Below are 17,092 nucleotides of genomic sequence, written 5' to 3'. Positions count from 1 at the left end.
TAGGAATATTCTTATATGTTCTAAAATCACATGCATATTTAGAGTCATTACTTAGAAATCATTGGGGAAAAAAAGAACTCATTCTTTTCTAGGACTTCTTTTTAGAAAGGTTAGAGAAATCTTTCTGTTATTTTTGCTTTCAACTTACACAATTCTAAATCAGATGAAATAGTGTCCTACTTACGGAAGACTTTTATTTTCATGGTGTTCTCCTTTCAATTGTTATAATAAATATAGCTACCTACAATCAGCATGCTTCAAAACTGGATGGAACCATGGCCTGTATTATATTTTTAAAAAAATTGGCTTCTGGAAGAAATGTGTTATTATGAACACAATCCACTCGAATCTAAGGTAGCAGTGACAGGCAGAAGATGGCATATATAGCACCTCTAGAGTAGCCTGGCTGAAGTGGTGTACATTTCAAAATAGAAATCAAATATTTCTTGGAGCTGGAGTCTTAATATTTTCTGAGTTATCAAAAAGACTTTCATCTGACATAGGACCACAGATAAATCAACTTGGGGTTTAAAACTGTTTCTGCCGTGAAATAGCTATGCAAGCCACCTATTCTTCCTAAACTAATTCTTATTTTCATATCTTTAAGATGAAGTCTTAAAATTTAAGGATAATTCCAACTTGAAAGTATATCATGCCATGCAACAGAGAGGCAACACATCAGCCAGAATCCTGCCCCAAATCATATTTTATCATGTATATACTGTAAAGTTGCAAATATTAACTTAAATGACCTTCCTGTCATTGACAACAAAATAATTTCAGGTTAATCTTTGTACTGTGTGGTAAATTATAGAATATCCAGACCATGCCATGACGTTTGGCTGGTATTAAAGAGGAAGAAGGTCTTCCCTGGTGGCTCAGCTAGTAAAAAATCCTCCTGCAATGCAGAAGACCTGGGTTTAATCCCTGGGTCAGGAAGATCCTACAAAACAGAAACGGAGATTATGGCCACTTGGGAGAAAAATGAGGGGAAGGGATAATTAGGGTGTCGGTGAGGATGGGTACACACTGCTATATTGAAAATGGATAACCCACAAGGACCTCCTGTAGAGCACAGGGAACTCTGCTCAGTGTGATGTGGCAGCCTGGATGGGAGGGTGTTTGGGAGAAAATGGACACGTGTATGTACGGTGAGTTGCTCTGTTGTATACCGGAAGCTATCACAACATTGTTAATCAGCTATATTCCAATACAAAATAAAAGTTTAATTTAAAAAAAATCTATTGTTTAACTGTTGTTTTATTTGCACTCAGGCTTAATAAATTTTGGAACAAATTAGTCAAAAAAAGAGGACTATTTATGCTTAAGCTTACTATTAAGATAAATACATGTAAGGGTAACTGCACTTCAATAATCACAAAGACATGAATAAGGATGAGATCATGTCCTTGGCTTATAGTTTATTAAGGGAATTTAAAAGTTGAGAAGATTCTGTTCTGCCCTGTAAACTAAAAGCCACCTAGCAGTTGAGAAACTGGAAACCACAAAGCTTAGGAAGAAAAATGAATGCTTTGAAGCATAAATTTTTCCATTAAATTATGCCAATAAACTTAGGGCCTTGAAAGTTACTAAACTCAAATATTTTTTTAAAAAAGGAAGAAAATGCTCTTTGTCTACCTTCAAAATAAAACTGGAAATTGGAAGAACAGAATAACAAGGTTTTTTAATGCTACAAAATAAACTGATCAATTTTATGTTCACTGAACATCAATCAGTATGAACTGAATATAAATTTATCAATATAGGAGATAATGTTTCCAATTTTTCAACTAAAAAAAAAAGAAGTATAGGCATGTCTCCAATTAGATCTTCCCTAAGGTTTCCAGATGAATACTTGCGCTTCCACTGGTTGAGTAAGAACACCAAAGATGAATTAAGGTTATTACATTAAGTCAAAGTAAGAACAACTCCCAAGATTTAAAAGCCACAGAAAGGTGCTGAGCTCAACTGTTCCTATTTCATACTAGTTATAATTAGTGGTAGTAGAAGAGCATGTATAATTTAAGGTTGGGTTAAAGTACAGAATGCTATGTTATTGCAGACAAATCAGTATATTATTAGTCCCTACTAATTCAGGGCATGTACAGAATGGAATAAAGTGAATTTATTGCAGTGACTCTACTGTTCTCTTCATTTCTTTCCTCCCTCCCTAATGCTCTTTATTTTTCTCTTCCTCCCTTTGAATAAAATCAAGATTTTGATAGGATTCAATAGACAATGTATGGATTAATTGTCATGATTCTTGGGTTCTTAAACAATTTTGCCAGTAACTGACAAAAGAACTATCTGATCATTTAATTTCACTCTAAATGATAGCAGTTGAAAAGATGATTCCAATATCTGTTGATTCTACATGTATAACATACTATTGTTCAGTTTTATTTCAAGGAGGGATAAAACAGTGGAGAGCAAATATAAATCAAAGTGAAATAAAGAAAGAAGCTTAAAAACTGGGGACATAATCCTAGTACTATCTTCAAAAGATTCTTAAGTCTAGGTTTGATTGTATACAAATTCATCTGTGTAGGTTCCCCTTATGAGATTTTCTTATCTCATAATGGAAATATTGATTTCACCGTGACCTCTATCTCTCTTGGCTTTTAGAACTCTGGAGATCAATACTCAGGAAAAGCCATAGAATCACATCATATGAATAGGACTGCTCAAGATCCATGGATCCAGTGACCTCCCAGTGATGTGGCAGAGGGCTTGCCCTCCACTATAGCTAAGGGATGAGCCAATTTCTAAATGCTATTTTCCACCCAAATATCCCATTCTTCCCACCTCCTGTCATCACTCTCCCCAGGCCTGTGCAATTTATGCAAATTTCAGCACCCTAAACCAAACCTCTCTTTCGAAGCTTCCATGCTTCTCTCTTCAGCCCACACATGCTGTCTCACTCACCTTGTGCTCAAAGCCCTTTTCCTCCTCCTCACACTCCCTAACTCAACAGCCAGCACCAGTTCTTTCCCGAGCTCCAGTCGTCTGCCCTCTTCATGCCTTTTGTCCTCAATAAATACTTACACAGAAGTTATACTGAGAGCTGAATGTACTAGAAAAAAATACCTACATTAGCTGACATTTTAGTAAGGATACACTGGGAATGTGCAGTCAATGAAGAATAGTCTGAAGAGAAGAAGCCATGGAAACTAGTCAGCAGAAATATTCCAGTTTTGGAAAACATGTCAGAAAAGACATGTTACATGAAATGGGATTTCTAAAACTGCCAACTCAGACTTAGTCTTCTTAGCCATGCTTGGATGAAATACTCCTTTCATAACATCAGGATCTATAGTATCTGATGTATCCATGATACATGTATCCATGATCTTGCTTTGTGACCCTTCATTATCGTTATGTCCAGGGAACTTCAAAGAGGCTCTGCTCTGAATTGCATCATCTGCCCTGGTGGTGATTTAGTCACTAAGTTGTGTCGGACTCTTGCGATACCATGGACTGTAGTCCACCAGGTTCCTGTCCAATGGATTTCCCAAGCAAGAGTACTGGAGTGGGTTGCCATTTCCTTCTCCAGAGGATCTTCCCAACCCAGGGATTGATCCAGACTTCCTGCATCTCAGGTGGATTCTTTAACGACAGAGCTCCCAGGGAAGTCCTATCTTCCCAGAAGGTGTGGCAAAGAACCAGCTTCTGAAGTTGTGGGACAGACAGAATTTCCTTCGGTTTGGCATTGCCTGTTGGGTTAGTCATTGGTTGCGTTTTTTAATACTTTATCACATTTGTAATCGGAAAACATACCCATGCTGGTAGATTCAAAAGGACACCAACTAACTTAGAAGCACATCTGGTGGGTCCACTTTCAAGTCACAGTGAGAGTAAAACGGAAAAGACAATATGCCTTACTATTGCCTGGAGTGATGTAAGCCATTATTCGTAGCAGTAAATCCTTTTTAAGACAGAAATGAAAAATGTAAAATACCTAAAGCAGTCTTAACAACAACAAGAAAGCTAACAAAATAGTTTTTGTTTCAATATTTATGAACTTTCTCTAATCACAGGAGGAGCATTACGATCACACAGCAAAATAATCTGGGCAGAAAGCGTACAGTCCAGGTCCTTTGTAAATACTGCAATTAGAGGAAGGTGATGGGAACACTTTTTTGCCTCAAATGTACTAAATCAGTTAATTTTTAATTAGTCACAATCATAATACACACACAAACACACATTTATCTTCTGTAATGAGGCTTCTTAAATGAGTTGTTTTTTCTTTTAATTACAGTTTGGTTAATTGAATGAAGAAACAGTTTCTCCTATAGGATAGGTGCTCAGAAGCGGAATTTATGTTTTCTGCTAGATGTGTTATTTCCTCAAATGGAACATTCTTCATTAAGGAGCCCAGACACCACATTTCATGCTGAAGGCAGGAAATTGGGCTTCAGAACATAATGAGAATGGGTTCCCTCTGCAGCTCTTCCCATGCTCATTACAATCTTCCTTGTGAGAATAGATTCCTATTGTGGAATTTTCAATGCCTGTTATCATCTTTGTCACAAGTGTGAGGTATTCGAATTTTAATGCCTAATAAGATCCGACACAGCAGCCTGTACTGTCACTATTTTATACTCTGGACAAGAAACATACTAGGGTCTGTCAGAATATCCCAGGGGTTACAGAGCTATAAACAGAGGAGGCCTGGAATACTAGCCAATCAGATCAGCCTGTAGGACTTTTAAAAATCCACATGTCATCTTGCATCTTGGAGCATGTTGTTCATTGCTAAGTCATGTCCGACTCTCTGCGACCCCATGGACTGCAGCATGCCAGGCTTCACTGTCCTTCACTACCTCCTGGAGTTTGCTCAAGTTCATGTCCATCGAGTCTTGGCACATAATGGCTAATAATATGCTGATAATGTACTTATAACAAATGAGAGCAATGAATGTTGCACCTCAGGACACACTTATAACCAAAATACATTTTGTAAATTCTGGAAGAATATCACTCATAACCCCTAGAGTGAGAAGGAGTGACACTGTCTTGATCCTCAGAGCTGAACAGAGCCAACAGTACACTAACAGCAGATCTAAGGAAACAAACAAAACCCCCAAAAACACACCTTTTAAAAAAAGAAACCAGATGTAGCATGTACAACTATTTTCTTCCCAGAGATATGAGTTATTTTTTAATCTCAAAGTTCAAAAATTGAAGTCCCCACCAGGGACTTCCCTGGTGGCCCAGTGGTTGGGGATCTGCCTTTCAATGTAGGGAACATGGGTTCGATCCCTGATTGGGGAATTAGGATCCCACATCCCACAGGGCAACTAAGCATGTACAGTGCAATGAGGATCAAAACAGCAAAAAAAAAAAAAAAAAAAAAAAAAAAAATCCACTGGAAGAACAGCAAAAATGGACAAAAAAATTTTTTTTAAAAATTGAGGGCCCAATGCTGACCCCACTAATTAGCTTTTGAGTCTCTATTTCCTCTTCCATGACATGGATAATAGTATCTGCTTTGTATACCTAAGAGGATTTGGGCAAGAATTAAATGAAACAATGTGTTTGCAGACACTTTGATGAGTACAGGGTTTTTACAAACATGACATGATCGATACAATATTAATTATCTCTAAATTAGGCACACACTAAGTGAAGCCCCACTTTTGGAGACTATTATAAAATTCATAACCGAGGCCTCCAATTTCAAGGCAAAGTGGTGGCATCGCTGGGAGTGTACAAAATCGCATGGCGGTGAGGGGCAGGTGCCCACAATAAAAAGCTTTACTTATCCCTGCAGGCACGTTCAGCTCTGTTCCCAATCCTGCAGAGCACGGGCTGAGAGCCCTTCTTATATTCTCCATGAGTTTCCCTTCAAATCACCTCTTCTTTGACACGGTTGAAAAATGTGCAGGCTAGGAAGATAATGCAAATAGGACAGTGTTGTCACTTACCATCCTAGCCAGCACTGGCGTTGGAAAAATGAAAAAGCTTCTGACATATTGAGACTTAGCAGCAGCATTCTCACTGGGGTGAGAACAATATTTTTAATCCTCCCTGGAAAGATCAAATTAAATCAGTGGCGAGCGCTGCCTGATCCAGCGCAATGTCACTGACTCTTTGGACAAGAAGCCTACAGAAGTCTGCAGCGCCTGACTTTGTAACCCATGTCTTTCTATAGAAATTCAGGCAGCAGGAATAAAGCATTCCTATATACAGATTAACCTCAAGACAGTGAGGTGGTGTCAGAGTTTAGGCGGGGACCAAAGACACACATTTTGCTGGCTTTTAGGTTTAGCCAGTCATCAAATATCACAGCTGAGTTTAAGACATGACGCAGTCAACAGGTCTGACTTTCCTTCTCTCCAGCAAGGCAACACATCTGTATATTTCAGAGCATAAGGCTATGTATTTTGGTGATTGTATACTTACAGCAGATTCTATCAATCAATAATATGAAATGACGGCTGTATCCATTAAAAGTTCTTTTTAATGACAATTAAAACTTGAGGGCAGTGGTCTTCAAACTTTAGTGTGCATAAGAAACATCTGGAAAGCGTAAAAAATGCAGATTCTAGGAGTCTGCCTGCAGAGTCTCACTGAACAGATTTGAAATGAAACCCCAGAAATTGCATTTTTTAACAAGCACCCCAGGTGAAACTTATTCTACAGTCTTTCAATCTTAATGTGATTTTTATAATCCCAATTGCATTTAAATCCTTTGAAAGAAAAGAAGGAAAAAAAATGGAAGGAGAAGGACAGCCCAAAATGCATCTTGACAGTTTTGTAGACGGTATTACTCTGGCTTTTAGAGATTGTAAATCAAAATTTTATGGCATATTAATTCATATATGAATGCTTTTTTTAAATCAATCAAATGAAAGATGTGTTCCCAGAAAATTATTCAGCTCCCCCAAAGCAAATATATTTCTTATGAGATATTTTAAGCAGCTTAGTTTTACATGTTCAAGTTAATAGTCTTAACCACAGTATTTAATTTAAGCTTAAGGCTTTAAGTTTTTGCATAACTTTGGAAGTATTCAAAACTGAAGTATAAAAGTAATGCTACTAATTCAAGGTGCTCAAACAGCCACAGCATATTCAATCGGCAGTGAAATATTAGGTCAATGTTTCTCCAAATACAAAGCTCAATGCTTGACCTTACAATATCCACAGTTTTTCTTTTAAAGTCTAAGACTTCAACTACTAACTTTTCATAATGATAGGATTAAGTATAGCAAATTTAATTAGACCAGTGGTATATAGCATATAGCAATCACTCTTTTCAAACTAACCTTAATAGGTTTCTTCTTTGGAAAAAATACTGAGTTCTCCAGTCATAGGCATCTGACAACCTTGAGTGGCACTGTTTGGTTTGTCTTTGTTCTTTGCACTTGAAACTGGGTTCTATTTCCTACAGTCCTTAACAGGGCTGGTTTCAAAGGTGTGTGACATGTACAGTCACATAGAGCCCAGCACTTGGCTTAATGCTTTGCTGTCACTGTCTTGAAATTCTTCATATTTTTTTTAACAAGTTGACTCACTTTTTCATTTGTCCTCATAGTTGTTGTTCAGTCACTAAGCCATGTCCAACTCTTTGCTAAGTCACTTCAGTCGTGTCCAACTCTGTGCGACCCCATAGACGGCAGCCCACCAGGCTCCCCCCCACCCCGGGATTCTCCAGGCAAGAACACTGGAGTGGGTTGCCATTTCCTTCTCCAATGCATGAAAGTGAAAAATGAAAGTCAAGTCGCTCAGTCGTGTCCGACTCCTAGCGACCCCATGGACTGTAGCCCACCAGGCCCCTCCATCCATGGGATTTTCCAGGCAAGAGTACTGGAGTGGGGTGCCATCACCTTCTCCAACTCTTTAGGACCCCACAAACTGCAGCACTCCAGGCTTCCTTGTCTTCCACTCAAACTCATCTCCATCGAGTCAGTGATGCCATTCAACCATCTCATCCTCTGTCACCCCCTTCTCCTCCTGCCCTCAATCTTTCCCAGCATCAGGGTCTTTTTCAAAGAGTCATCTCTTCACATCAGATGGGCAGAGTATTAGAGCTTCAGCTTCAGCATCAGTCCTTCCAGTGAAGGACTTCCAATGCTTTGAATGAAGCATCAGTTCTTCATTTGTCTTTGGGCCCAGCAATTACATATTTAGTCCTACTCCTTAATAATATGTAGGTGTAATGTTTGGTATTTCTTTCAAGAAACATTACCAGCATTGATATCCTGCTTGGGTGTGCCCACAATCCACAAATGTATCTGTTCACGGTACTGTGTGTTGAGTTAGTCACTCAGTCATGTCCGACTCTTTGCAACCCCATGGACTGCAGCCTGCCAGGCTCCTCTGTGCAAGGGATTCTCCAGGCAAGAATACTACAGTGGGTAGCCATTCTCTTCTCCAGGTGATCTTCCCAACCCAGGGATCAAACCTGCATCTCCCCCATTGCAGGCAGATTCTTAACCATCTGAGCCACCAGGGAAGCTCTTCACTATAATAAAGTTATTAGCAATAACTAGACTACCAAAAGGAATAAAGATGCAGTCTCTGTCCACACAGCATTCCAAATCCACTAGTGGAACTAATCATTTATGTTAGATAGCATGCAATAAATATTCCCCATGCATTGTCTTCATGAATAGACAGTAACAACTTCACATTAATTTATTTATAAACTAACAGAAACACTGCACCTATTATTCTAGATACAAGGAGATTGGGAGTATGTCTAAAAGGCAATTAATATCAAATACTTCACATCATGAAAAACAACAGAATTGTTCACTATTTAACTGATGGTGGGTGAGTCAGGTAGACAGCTACACTGGCCCACAGTGTCCAAAGTACTCCTCAATAACACTGGCAGATAATTCTAGATGACATAGTTTCCTCTTCTTCCCCCAATCATGGATACTGGTTTCTCTGTCAACTGGTTTCAAGAAAAAACCAGTTCCACATACACATGTGCTGATAATCTCTGCATAAACTTTGGAAGAAAAAGCACAGATGAAATCTCTCTGGAACCTGTGAAGGCCACAGAATGCAGGTCAGCAATAGTTATTCTTTATGCTTCATTTTAAAAATTAAAAAGTACTGAGCTACAAGGTGGTTATTGTATGTGCTTCAAGACATAAATGGCTATTAATGGCCCTCACAGGAGTTTATTAGCCTGGGAGTTAAGGGTTGAAGGACACTATACACATACTTGGGCTTCCCAGGTGACACACGTGCTGAAGAACCCACCTGCCAATTCAGGAAACATAAGATATGCAGGTTCAATCCCTGGGTCAGGAAGATCCCCTGGTGGAGGGCATGGCAACCCACTCCAGTATTCTTACCTGGAGAATCTGACGGACAGAGAAGCCTGGCAGTATACAGTCCATAGCGTTGCAAAGAGTCAGACACAAATGAGGTGACCTGGCATGCATGCACACCCCTATTCAGCAGAATACTGATTAGTGCATTCATGTAAGGAAATTACATGACTTAAGAGAAAAGAACTACCCAAAAGAATTTGGGCGGTGGAGAAACAGACATAGAGAACAGACATAGACACGGGGGGAGGGGAGGAGGGAGAGAGTGAAATGTATGGAGAGAGTAACATGGAAACTTACATTATCATATGTAAATTAGATAGCCAATGGGAATTTGCTGTATGACTCAGGGAACTCAAACAGAGGTTCTGTGACAATCTAGAGGGGTGGGATGGGGAGGGAGAGGGTAGGAGAGAGGGGCATGGGTGTACCTACGGCTGATTCTTGCTGATGTATGACAGAAAACCACAAAATTCTGTAAAGCAATTATCCTCCAATTAAAAAAAAAATGATTCAAGGGAAAATCATTGGGAACATTGTCTTTTCCTACCAACTAGAATAGAAAACTCATGACTTACGGATTATTAGATAGAAAACTGAGAGGGTCGTGTCTCAGTAATGGGTGTGGATTATCCCTAAACTAAGCATTGCTCTGTTCTCACATAACAAGTCTTGAAAGCATGATCTGAAAAGAATAAACCTTTTTTAAACAAAGTAACTGTGTCCCAGGACAAAGTTCAAAAGTATTGATAAAATTATACAGTACCCTAAAAGATAAAATTTACAACATCTAACATTCAATCAAAAATCACCAGGTAGGCAAGGAAACACAAAAATACATCTTATAATGAAGACAAAAATCAAATTAATTGAAACCAACTCAGAAGTTATGTAGATGTTATAATTACTAGGAAAGAACATTGAAACAATTATTATCTTTTCATTCCATATGTTTAAAAAGTTGAGTAGAGCCATGAGAGCTACTTAAAAGGCCAAAATTGAACTTCTAGGGATAAAAATACACCAGAAGGGAGTAATAGTAGATTAGATACTGCAGAAGAAAACGGTTGCAAACCTGAAAGCAGGTCAATAAGAATTATCCACAATGTACAGAGGAACAAAGATAAGGGTGACAGTGGATTTCTCATTGAAAAGTGCAAGTGAGAAGCCTGTGGAGCAAAATCTTGAAAATAGATGGAAAAAAATCAACCTAAACGCCTCTGTTCAGTAAAAATATCCTTTAGAAATGAAGTTAAATTATAGTTTTCCAGACACAGGAAAGCAGAAATAATTCATTAGCAGCATACCACACTATAAGAAAAGCTACAGATGATTAATCAATGCAAATTGTTATATCAAAGTATTCCTCAAGACCAACTGAACTAATGATTTTACTGTCCTCCTAAATGAAATAATCCCAGTAGGCTGATTTTGGTTTTGTTCTGTTATATTTTAGTTCATGTGCTTAATTTTACAATTTTGTCTTTTTCATGCTTTCAACTATCAATTCTCATAATTATTGGGTTTTTTTTAAACAGTCTTAATTTGCTGCTTCTTATCAGTGGACTCAGAACCTAGATAGGAAAATGTATTAGAATTGTGAATAAATGAAGCTAAAATAGCCTGATCAGCTTTGTTTTTGTTGTTGAAATTCTCAAGGGAGTCTCAAGAGTCTTCTCTAGAACCACAGTTTGAAAGCATGAGTTCTTCAACACTCAGCTTTCTTTATGGTCCAGCTCTTACATCCGCATATGACTACTGGAAAAACCATAGCTTTGCCTAAATGGACCTATGTCAGCAAAGTGATGTCTCTGCTTTTTAATATGCTGTCAAGGTTTGTCATAGCTTTTCTGAGGAACAAGCATCTAGTAATTTCGTGGCTACAGTCACTGTCCATAGTGATTTTGGAGCCCAAGAAAATAAAATCATCTGCTTTAAGTCATCAATTTTGTATGATATCACTATTCACTCAGAAGCTTTTTCCTCCAGCTTTATTCTTTAAAAAATATATAATAGAACAATAATAAGGAAAACTATTACATATTAAATGTCCCCTGTGTGTTAGTCATTATTTTATATCCTTTGCAAATATTATTTTTAATTTTTCCATGGCCTTCAAAACCTTCAGAATTGGCTTCTAAAATAGATAAATTTATGAGCGAAGAGGTGGAATGATAAAGTACTTTAGAATATTAGCTTCAAATCCAGATATTCCAAGATACGCTAGAGACTCAGGTTTGATACCTGAGTCAGGAAATCCCCCTGGAGAAGGAAATGGCAACCCACTCGAGTACTGTCTGGAAAATTCCAGGGACAGAGGAGCCTGGTGGGCTACAGTCCATGGGTCACAAAGAGTTGGACACAACTGAGCAACTGAGCACACACACACAAATTCCAAGATAAAACTGCAGCTCTTCACTTCTGGCACTATATTTGTAGAGAAATCACTTAGCCTCACATTCTTCATCTAGCCAATTCCAAAGATCATGCTCTTGCTACTACATTACCTATCCCTGTAGTTACTGGAAGCGCAGTATACTTAGGGCATTCGAATATACATGAGAACATATATATGAGAAGAATATATAGTTAGAATGTAAGTAAATAGATTTCTAGAATATGTTTAAGTATATATGTTTATAATGTAGTTATCTAATGTTCATAAAATAAAGAACAACACCAAAATTCATCACCACACATCTATTCTTGCTACTTTGATCTTACTCTTCCAAATGAAGGAAATAAAAAATTTCAAGCACGTAAATGGCATACTCTCAGATATCTCAGGGATAACTAGATTGACTACCTACCTCTAATAATCTCCCAAGAACAGCAAGTGCTATAGTTTTCTTAAGGGAACCCAAAGTCTGCCAAGAAAATCAGAAAGGAAAATTGGGCCCTGTAGCATGATAGATGGGTTAGATTCAGCCTGTCACTGCACGGTATGCTGCCAGAATAATTTGCAAGGACAGTGACTTAGCAATCAACCATAACTCAAGAAACACAACCACCAGTCGCACAGCTGAAATAACCCCTATTTTGGTCTGATCCTCAGGACAGTGAAGGTTGCACTTCTCACTGTTGAAGGCACATTAATTCTCTCAATGTTCATTCAGCATTTTACTGGCAGCAATTTGTAGAAATGTCATTTCATTTATGCTTTTCAGATATGTACTGAATTTAGAGATGGCTTCTTTTCCAAATGATCAATGAACTCCAACTGTAAGGGTCTCTGAGTCAGAATAGGAAGCCTCATGTACCTAGGTAGATCTAACCTTTCCTTTGATTTCACTTGGACCTCAAATTAATGTTTCATCACTGACACTGCTGCTCATGACTAATTTATACTCTGTGGGATTATTATGACATCCCACTCAGGGTAGCATCTCTGAAATTTAAAGAATGAAGAGCAGTGAATTATCTGTGAATATGGGCCAGAATTAATCATTTCAAAGCAGAGTGGGAATATATGTAATAGACTGCAGGCCAGGGGCCAAGTCAACACCAGAGGCCATTTCCTCACACTTGAGATACTGACCAATCAATCATCAGGCACCTTATTCTCAGCATCCTGCCTGCACCCCTCTTCTCTCGTCCTCTGACTTTTTGTCTCTCTATTCAACTGTCCTCATTTATTCCTCTTTCTTTTTCTTATCTTTTCTCTTTTTCTCCATTTCCTTTGCCCCATTTCTCTTTTCTTTTCCTTCATCCTTTACACCACCCATTATATAATATAAAATTCAAGTCTAGTTGTTATATTCATTGAATTATGTTTTACAGCCCTACTCTATTAAAAACTGGACAGTTTTTCATTGATTTTTGCCCCAAGCTGAGCCGAAAACAAGCCTTGTATTAGGGACTCACAAATCTGAAATTCACTTTTGAATTATCTATGTTTTGGTAATAGCCTGAAAGAATGTTGTCCTTTTCTTCTTAGAAACTGATTAAAAATAGGAAAGAAGAAAATCAAATGTGAAGCCAAGTAGTTAAATACAACTTGATTATATCAAGTAGCCTTTGATCGTGTAAAAATTCCAACAAAGGCTTTGAAAATGAAGTTCCATTATTTAGCCCTAAAAGGGTATTTTGTGGAAGCATAGAAATACCCAAGGCTATGTATGTTTCTATATATTTCTTACATGGAAGTTGCCAGAGGACATAGAAGCAAAATTCATGATGTTTGATGAGGATTTCAAGAATTTTGAAGACTGGCTTACTAGAAACAGGGAGCAAATTACTTAGAAAGTCAAGAAAAATGTCAACAAGTGAAAAAAAGAACATGGATGAAGCATAACAGCTAGCTACTGCTACAATAACCTTAAATCAATCAACAAATATATACTTAGGGTCTACTCCACACCAAACCCTCTGCCAGGTGTTAAAGCATACAGAGCGCACATGTTGCAACGGGGAGGAAAAGAAATTTAAAAAGTGAAACGTGATTTAGAGATAGGAAAAGGGTGCCAGGGAAACACAGCCTTCTAATTCAGAGATGTAGTGATGGCTTCCTGAAGAAGGTGGAATCTCTCCAAGTTTCAGAGGGGATTAGGAGGTGGACAAGGAGGAAGAAACCATGTTTTAAGCATAAAGAGAATCTGGTTCAAATACAAGGAGACAGGAAAGAACAGATTGCTGAAGACACTCAAATGTAGCATCTGACATCAGAAATTTAGATCCCACAATTTTTAAATGCATGAAATTAAGTGAGTTATTTCACTCTTCTCCATTTCCATTTTCCAATCTGTTTAAGAGACTTATAGTGAAGATACAATGGGAGTTCTCAAATTTGCCTACCATAGAGTCTAGCACAAAGTATGCCACATAAGTGTTCCATGTAATTGCAATTTATCTAATCTAGTATATGCAGAGTACATCATGAGAAACGCTGGGCTGGAAGAAGCACAAGCTGGAATCAAGATTGCCGGGAGAAATCTCAATAACCTCAGATATGCAGATGACACCACCCTTATGGCAGAAACGGAAAAAAGCCTCTTGATGAAAGTGAAAGGGGAGAGTGAAAAGGTTGGTTTAAAGCTCAATATTCAGAAAACGAAGGTCATAGCATCTGGTCCCATCACATCATGGGAAATAGATGGGGAAACAGTGGAAACAGTGTCAGACTTTATTTTTTGGGGCTCCAAAATCACTGCAGATGGTGACTGCAGCCATGAAATTAAAAGACGCTTACTCCTTGGAAGGAAAGTTATGACCAACCTAGATAGCATATTGAAAAGCAGAGACATTACTTTGCCAGCAAAGGTCCATCTGGTCAATGCTATGGTTTTTCCAGTGGTCATATATGGATGTGAGAGTTGGACTGTGAAGAAAGCTGAATGCCAAAGAATTGATGCTTTTGAACTGTGGTGTTGGAGAAGACTCTTGCAAGTCCCTTGGACTGCAAGGAGATCCAACCAGTCCATTCTAAAGGAGATCCGTCCTGGGTGTTCTTTGGAAGGAATGATGCTAAAGCTGAAACTCCAGTACTTTGGCCACCTCATGTGAAGAGTTGACTCATTGGAAAAGACTCTGATGCTGGGAGGGATTGGGGGCAGGAGGAAAAGGGGATGACGGAGGATGAGATGGCTGGATGGCATCACCGACTCGATGGACGTCAGTTTGAGCGAACTCCGGGAGTTGGTGATGGACAGGGAGGCCTGGCGTGCTGCAATTCATGGCGTTGTAAAGAGTCGGACATGACTGAGCAATTGAACTGAACTGAACTGAGTACAGGAAAGATAGTAAAATATATCATTATTTTATGCAACTCAAAGAAATATTAACTGCAATTAATACTAATCTATAATCAATTCTAAGATTCATCCTAATTTCAAAAAAACCCTAAAATGTGAGAGAAAAAAATTGTGCAGCTTAGAATGCATGAAATATAGTTAGTTTATTCCCCTGACTCCATTCTGTATATTGAAACTGAAAAAATTCAAGATATGACCATTATCAACTGTCAAAATGGATGTGAAGATTTAAATAAAGTATACCAGGAAGACACATCTGATTTTGTAGTTAACTCTTCATGATATCAGTGCATGTGTTTATTTGTTAAGAGTCAATATCATTCTGGGTATTTATCCAAAGAACACAAAAACACTAATTCAAAAAAAGATGTGTACACCCATATGTTCATTGCAGTATTATTTACAACAGCCAAGATGTAGAAACAACCAAAGTGTCCATGGATAGATACGTGGATAAAGAAGATGTGGTATATATACATGAAGGACTACTACTTAGCCTTTAAAAAGAATGAAATCCTGCAATTTGTGACAACATGGAAGGACCCTGAAAGTATTGTGCTAAGTGAAATAAGTCAGACAGAGAAATACAACGACCATATGATTTCACTCATAGGTGGAATTTAATAAACCAAATCAAACAAACAAAATAAAGCAAATACAGACACACAGGTACAGAGAACAGACTGATGGTTACTGGGAGGAAGGGGGTTTAGGGATGGGTAAAATGGGTGAAGGGGGTCAGTTGTATGGTGATGACTGAAAACTAGATTTATGATGGAGATCATTTTGTAGTGTATACAAATGTCAAATTATAAAGCTGTACACCTCAAACTTGTAAAAAAAAAAAGATTAAAGTCAGCTAGACGTACTGCACTATTTCTTTATATTTTCAGGTTGAATCACACAATCCTCTAGTTCTTATGTCAAGTGAAATATACCTATTTTCATATGAAATATATAATTGTGTGCTTCAGATTTAATAAAATAAAATTCTGATCTCTTATTTTCCAAAGTATCCCAAACACCGTTAGTGTTTGTAATTCTGGTCAGTAGATTTATAAAATGATTGGCTTTTAAATTTTTTAAATTTTAAAAAAGTTTAAATTTTTAAAAAATCAGTATCATATTAATCAATAATTATTGAATCTTTGTTGCTGTAATACAGCAAATATGTTAGCAGCTGCATTTCTTCCTGCAGCCATTCCTATTGTTACCTGGCTATCTTTCATAATATGCTTCCCTGGTGGCTCAGACCATAAAGAATCTGCCTATAATGCAGGAGACCAGGGTTCAATCCCTGGGTCAGGAAGATCCCCTGGAAGAGCTCATGACTACCCACTCCAGTATTCTTGCCTGGAGAATTCTACAGACAGAGGAGCCTGACAGGCTACAGTCCATGGGATCTCAAAGAGTCAGACACAATTGAGTGACTAACACTTCACTTCTATTTTTCATTAAAGCAATGGATAGTTGGTCAGTATGTTAAATTCCATGGACCAAACAGAAGGAAGTGTGACCTAAGAAATACAATAATAATTGTCTACTCACAATTCATTTATATTTGCATGATTAGATTCATTCTAGCCCCTATAGAACTACTGAACTACTGCTTACTGATTTTTAAAGAGTATTTAAATATTAGCCCACATTCCTCTCAAGTTAGCATTTCCAGGCAATCTCAACCTTGTCCAGCTATAAGCTCAAAAGGCCTTTTGAAAAATGACACTGCCAAAGTTACTATGACAGAAATGGTATTTTTCAAAATAAATGAGAAGCATGAAAGGGAAATAGGATTCCTTAAATATTTTCTTAATGCTAATGAGAACGACTATTGGTGATATGCTCTTAATTATTAACAAAGAATGTCAAGGGGAAACACTAAGTTACTTCTCGGACTTAAGTTATTTACTAGAGAGAAAACGTAAGAAAGATGTGAGGCAGACTTGATGACTGAACCAGATTCTAGAATTCTTTACCCAGTATAGCAACCACTAAGCTACTGAGGCTCTGATGTACTTGAATGTGGCCTCTTCAGATTAACATGTGTTT

Source organism: Bubalus kerabau, chromosome 2 (genome assembly GCF_029407905.1).
Source record: "Bubalus kerabau isolate K-KA32 ecotype Philippines breed swamp buffalo chromosome 2, PCC_UOA_SB_1v2, whole genome shotgun sequence".
NCBI lineage: Eukaryota > Metazoa > Chordata > Mammalia > Artiodactyla > Bovidae > Bubalus > Bubalus kerabau.
Note: the sequence above shows the minus strand (reverse complement) of the source record.